Raw genomic sequence first — 7035 nt, 5'->3', positions numbered from 1 at the left:
TTTTTCATTAGATAGGGAGTTAGGATCATTTATTTTCTTTTCTTTTCTTTTGTTAGGGAATTTAGGTTTTTCTGTTAGGAGTTTGTGTGGTGTTTGTTTGTTGTTTTGGCCTTTGCTCACCCCTGAAGTTGTGCTTTCATTTGTGGTTTTGTAAATAAAAGTGTACAAAGGATCTTTGATTTCAATTGCAGTTTATGTTGCGGCCTCACCCTAGATGGGGTCGTAACAAAAATGAAAATAGTGATGGCTCTTGTCTCCGTGAATACAGTAAGAAACTATGGTAACTTTAACCACATTTAACAGTACATTAGCAACATGCTAACGAAACATTTAGAAAGACAATTTACAAATATCACTAAAAATATCATGATATCATGGATCATGTCAGTTATTATTGCTCCATCTGCCATTTTTCGCTATTGTTCTTGCTTGCTTACCTAGTCTGATGATTCAGCTGTGCACAGATCCAGACATTTATACTGGCTGCCCTTGTGTAATGCCTTGAACATGAGCTGGCATATGCAAAATTGGGGCGTACATATTAATGATCCCGACTGTTACGTAACAGTTCTAGGGCACCTTTAAGCACTGCTTTTTGACTGAGATAGATCCAGCTTCAACACAGGCCCAGTGCCAGGCCAGTAATGATAGGGTGGGCCTTCAAATACTAAGGGTGGGCAAACGCAAACCGACAGAACAATTAAAACTTGCCAGGTGACAAGTTATTTATAAACACTAAATTACTTATAAAAAAAATCCTGCAACATTGCTATATAGTGCACACCAACATTTACGAAATTCACTACAGATACAGAAAATCTTATCACGTTTTTTAATGAACCTCTATCGTGGGATTTCTGAAGAAATTGTAAAGTAGATGATAAACTCTGAAAAAGTCTTGAATTTCACTTTGAGCCCACAACGAACAACCACTAGATGTAGTTTGTGGTTCAAACGGTGTGTTTCAGTGTTTCTTTTTTTACAGTCTATGGTTTCAGCCCAGTCTGTCCTGTACATTTTTTTTTGTACACCCCCATGTTTTCCTGACATAACCCGTAACTTGGAAATACTGCTTCATTTTCCAATAAATCATTAAAAATGCCTAAATTTTTGTTATAAAGTATTAAACTATTATGAAAAAACTATGTGTAATTTCTTTACTTCTGTCAGGAAATCTTATGCATCCACTGGGAGAATAAAAAGATTCCCTTCAGAAATACTTATACTTCAAATTTCTTTAGAGAGTAAAGTATTATTTTTCCTATTTTTACCCAAAATAATGTGTTGTGAACATTAGTGAGTTCACATGTAATGTCTGTTTCCAGACGCCAGAGGGCCTGAAAGTCCACAAGTGAGAAACAAACACACACAAATAATCTTTTAGACAATAAACTTAAGGCTCAATAGAGACTCATAGAAGTCATAAAACTCAAAAAAGTGACTTGAGCGAAACATATTCTTTAGTTATAATACCTTCTGCTTTCAGAGCAGCTCATTCTTAATAAAGATAACAATAACTCTGAATTAGAGATACTTTAATGAGTAACAGAATTGGTCTTAGATATTCAGTGTCATTGATGTGTCCAGGACAGAAAATGGGTTCATTAAATGTCAGGCACCAATATCTATAAGGGGCTGTTATTAGTTATAAGAGGTCATGAAATGGAGAATCAAAAGTTTTACAGAGTTCAAATCAGAGGCTAAAATCAGTCTTTTATTTCTAAATTATGAGCATTTGTGATGTAAAAATCATACTAAGATTATAAGTGCACCAGAGGAAACATTATAAACTAACTTCTGTAAATATCACTGATGTTAAAAGAGAAGAGCTGATAGAGAAGGTTGTATTTAATCAGATTGTTGTGATTTACTTTCAGGAGAAAGTTCAACAGGTGAAGTCTCACATGATTCCTGAGAGGAAAGACCAGATCAGACTGGTTCTGCTGGGAAAAAAACTGGATCTGGGAAAGTGAAACTGGAAACGCCTTCCTGGGAAGGGGAAAAAAAAAAGTGTTTGACTCCTCCATCGGCTCAGACTCTCAGACGAATCAGTGTCGGTCAGAAACTACAGTGAGGATGGGTAAAGAGATCTCAGTCATCGACACACCTGGGCCGTTTTCATAGAAAAAAATCTTACTGGAAAGAGTTGATCCTTGTGATAAAGTTCTAAGAAAATTCACAGGAATTTGTGGGCGTTTCCTCACAATTGCCTCCTCACTAGGTGCCCACTCAGAGTTGACTCCTATGTAGCATAGCCGTTTTTAAGCTAAATTAGGGGCTTTCTGAGAGGATTCTTAGAAGAGAATTCAGACTGATCAATAAAATGGAGAAGATGGTGGAAGAGAATGGAGGGACACACTTCACCAATGACATGTTTGAGGAAACGGAGAAACACATTCAGGAGATTCAGAAGCAGAAGTTAGATGAGAAAGTGAACAAACAGGAGCATGAAGGGGTTACTGTTACTCAAAGTGAATGGCATAAAATATACCGGAGGTTAGTAGAGTCTCGACAGGAAGATATGGCGGTCTGAACTTTTCTTACACTTCCTGAAGCATTCATATGAGCTTCTGAGTTTCCTCTTGCAGTTTCTGAGGCATAAGAGCTCACAGCAGTGACTCGTCTGCTTTTGATCTGTTTCTCACAAAGTGTGAGAAATAGATCAAACGCTGGTGTTTATGGAGGAAGAGGACAGTTATTCATCTTATGCTCATCATATGATCAATAACTCATTCATAGTTCCCTAAGATGACTAGGCTGTAGAGCAGAAGATCTAAGAAAGAAACATGATCCTTGATGTTTTCACTTTAAATTAATTCATTGTCATCTTCAAGTGAACTTTTCTTAAACACTTTTTGTGTTAGGGTTAGGTTAGTTCCCAGCATGCACTGTGTAGTGCTGGTTTAGGGCAGTAAATGTTGAATTTAAGCGTACATGTGTGTGTATATATATATATATATATGTCAGTCAGTGTGGAATGGCACGTCAAGTTCTGAGAGAGCTATTCAGTCCATTATAAATTCTGATTTTGGCGCCTCTGGAATGGATCAAACCGTAGATATTAGCCTCTCTGATGAGTTCAAGTAAATACGCTGAAAATCCGCGCTCATTCAAGGATGTGCATTTATTTCATGTATGGAGAAGACACGGGCGCCTGCAGGATTTCATCTGAATATTTTTTTAATCTCAAAATTCCTTTAAGCAACAAAATTGTCAAACATCAATTTAGCGCATGTTCACAGAGGAAAATGTCTGCTTGTTCTCTCGATACTGTCTGTTTTACTGAGAAATCGCTCAAGAGAGCAGTCCGAACGTTTTGCAGAGGTGTTTTACCAGTTCATAATTTAAAACACAATTTAAGCATCAGAAACACAGCTGTTAAACTGAATATACAAGGCAAATCAAGGTTTTTTTCTTAAATATCCACAACACAAACAACAAATTGCTCGTCACTATAGCAACAGTATACTCTGAGCTGGCGTAAGTGGAGGCGGGGCTAATTTGCATATTCATTTATTCGTGTTTATTAAATGAGGCAAGGTTGTAGAGTTACATTCAAGCTATTTTAAGGCATGAAGATTTTTTTTTCACTTGAATTTTTTTTTTTTAATTATATCATTTTGATGATCAAAGATGAATTTCAAGGGATAAAATAATTGATTACAGGGGGACTTTATTTATTTATTTTTAAATGTTCTACTACACTTCTGATTTGGCAGTAAAATTCGCCGATTTTGGGTGCATAATATGTGAAGGATTCTATGGTCCAGTTAGTATTTTCACCCCATAATGGCAGCCGTGCTAACGGAGCGCCATCTAGTGGCTGTTACCCAAAAAGTATCAAAGTATCGCCTCTTGGGTTCTAAGGTCTTTGTTTCAAGTCAGCCACCAATCGATCTGTGCTGCGCTGCATCAAGTCGAACAAGCCTGAGACGGCACACAATCAAAATCGAAGCACATGTTAAGTACAAATACAATGAATATGCAATAGCCTATAGTGCATAAATAATTAGCAAAATGCTCCTCTGTAAGTTTTCTGAGGTAAATGTGACATTTTTACAAGCTGTTTTACTTTACTGTTACTTGTACTGTATCTTTCAACATATACCTTTGGATGTTCATTCATATTTATTTTGTGTTGAAAGTAGTGAAGCGGTTCACATGCGCGCTGCATGAACTCAAGCGCTACAGTGGTCTGACACACCACAGAGTGCCAAGAAAGATCATGACACCTCGAGAAACGTTGTGAGGTTTATTGGGCTATACCTATTTTTAGGTGTGGCATATGTGGGTGGCATCGGCACACACAATATAACAAAATACAACACAAAACATGAACAGATGTTTAAACACTCTTTCTCTGAATTACTAGTCAGGAAAAAGGCTGAGCGAACAGCAGGGTTTTTTTTACTTTCACTTCCAGTTGTTTTAGAGTAAAACCAGAATCACGTCACTGAGCATGTGTTTTACGTTTTACGTTAAAAGTTTTTTTTTTAATTAATTTTTTTAACTGCCTATTTTGGGGCATCATTAACAATGCACTGATTTACACTCGACCCCGCCCCCTGCCAATCGCGTCTTCCCTGCCACACGAGCTCTGGACTATATTACAGCGCATTTACAAAGTTCACACAGCTAATATAACCCTCAAATGGATCTTTACAAGATGTTTGTCATGCATGCTTCGAATTATGTGAGTAAAGTATATATTTGGAGGTTAGCGTTTGATTCTGAATGAGTTTGATAGTGCTCCGTGGCTAACGGCTAATGCTACACTGTTGGAGAGATTTATAAAGAATGAAGTTGTGTTTATGCATTATACAGACTGCAAGTGTTTAAAAAATGAAAATAGTGATGGCTCTTGTCTCCGTGAATACAGTAAGAAACGATGGTAACTTTAACCACATTTAACAGTACATTAGCAACATGCTAACGAAACATTTATAAAGACCATTTACAAATATCACTAAAATATCATGATATCATGGATCAGTTATTGTTGCTCCATCTGCCATTTTTCACTATTGTTCTTGCTTGCTTACCTAGTCTGATGATTCAGCTGTGCACATCCAGACGTTAATACTGGCTTGTCTAATGCCTTGAACATGGGCTGGCATATGCAAATATTGGGGCGTACACCCCGAGTGTTATGTTGAGATCTGTCTGTTTTCCGGAAGTCTTTTAAACAAATGAGATTAATAAATAATAATCCTTACATTTATATATTGCTTTTCTGGGCACTCAAAGCGCTTTACATATTGAAGGGGGAATCTCCTCAACCACCACCAATGTGCAGCATCCACCTGGATGATGCGACGGCAGCCATATTGCGCCAGTACGCCCACCACACACCAGCTTATTGGTAGAGAGGAGACCGAGTGAGGAAGCCAATCAGTGTATGAGGATGATTAGGAGACCATGATGGGCAGAGGCCAATGGGCAAGTTTGGCCAGGATGTCGGGGTTACACCCCTACTCTTTTCGAAGGACATCCTGGGATTTTTAATGACCACAGAGAGTCAGGACCTCGGTTTAACGTCTCATCTGAAGGACGGTGCTTTTTGTCAGTATAGTGTCCCCATCACTATACTGGGGCGTTAGGACCCTCACAGACCACAGGGTGAGCGCCCCCTGCTGGCCTCACTAACACCTCTTCCAGCAGCAACCTAGTTTTCCCAGGAGGTCTCCCATCCAGGTACTAACCAGGCTCAGCCCTGCTTAGCTTCAGTGGGCAACCAGTCTTGGGCTACAGGGTGATATGGCTGCTGGCCATATCACCTGGCAATATCAGATTTACATAAGAAAGAGGAAGCAATGGAGTTTGAAACTCAATGTATGTCTTTTCCATGTACTGAACTTTTGTTATTCAACTATGCCAAGATAAATTCAATTTTTGAATCAAGGGCACCTTTAATACTTATTATGAACTATGGAGCCCCGCACATGACATGCAGGGAAAAAAATAAAATAAATCATGCGCACAATTTTTAAGGAGAGCATCTTCCCCTATAACATGTCATTCGTACATGTAACCAGATCTTTAGTCAAAGAGCACAGGGACAGAAACACAGCAGCTCAGAATGAACTGAAACTCCTTCATCATGTCAAAGATCACAGTGACGTACAGCTCTGAGTTTGACATTCTGAACACAGTTTCCAGACATGTGACAACATCTGAACTTAAACCCTGTTGTGTTTTTGTCCATCAGTCAGTCTGCTGAATTATGCTGGTCCAGACAGCAACATAGTGTCGGCCCAGATCCAGCCCACATCTGGTCTGTGTGTAATCCACATGTACCAGATCTGGGCCACACTATGTTGCTGTCTGGGAGGTGACCTCAGAGCCCAAATGACTGTTTTGGCCAACTTACGAAGTTTCTATTGAAAAGCATGAAGCTGAACTCTAGTGTGACCAAATCAAAGTGTTTCATCCCTAATATTACAGTGAAGAGTCTCGATGTGACACAGTTGGACTGTACGCTTGACCTTTGACCTCAGAGCAGGAACCGCTAACGGGTTCATATTGGTCTGCTTTCATTGCGGTGTCGCCATTCAAAATTCATATTTCATGGTGTCTCAAAATAGCACAGTCTTAGATGTTCTTAAAGGGGCTCATATCATGAAAATCAGATTTTCTCATGTTTAATTGCTCTATAATCGGTTCTCTGGTGCATCTACCAACACAGAAACTGTGAAAAAGGACAACCCAGTAACTTGTTGTGGCAAGCCTTTTCTCTGCAAACATGTGACAAAAATGAAGCTGTTTGATTTTGCACCCCTTGTGACTTAGGAAGGGGATTTTATTATATTATCACCGCTAAATCTACACATTTCCACCCACGGTGCTGCCGTTGTTTTCGCAAGCGACAGCGGTGTACCAGTAACACTGGTCCTGCACAGTTTAGCTACTGTATCAGACCTGATCAAACACACTGGATTGTCTTCAGGATTACTAAAGCTATGTGAAGGAAGGTGAGTTTGGGTCAGAGCAAAACTCTGCAGGACAGCAGCACTCATGAATGACCGTCCCTGAGCT

The 7035-nt window shown here is 39.1% G+C and overlaps 1 pseudogene; it reads right to left on the bottom strand.

Annotated features, from left to right (window-relative positions):
- Window positions 1-5652: 5652 nt before the first annotated feature.
- Window positions 5653-5769, bottom strand: LOC137018213 (5S ribosomal RNA; annotated as a pseudogene).
- Between the last annotated feature and the right edge of the window lie 1266 nt (window positions 5770-7035).

This window comes from Chanodichthys erythropterus, chromosome 3 (assembly GCF_024489055.1).
Source record: "Chanodichthys erythropterus isolate Z2021 chromosome 3, ASM2448905v1, whole genome shotgun sequence".
Lineage (NCBI taxonomy): Eukaryota > Metazoa > Chordata > Actinopteri > Cypriniformes > Xenocyprididae > Chanodichthys > Chanodichthys erythropterus.
Note: the sequence above shows the minus strand (reverse complement) of the source record. Positions and strands in the feature narration are given on the sequence as shown.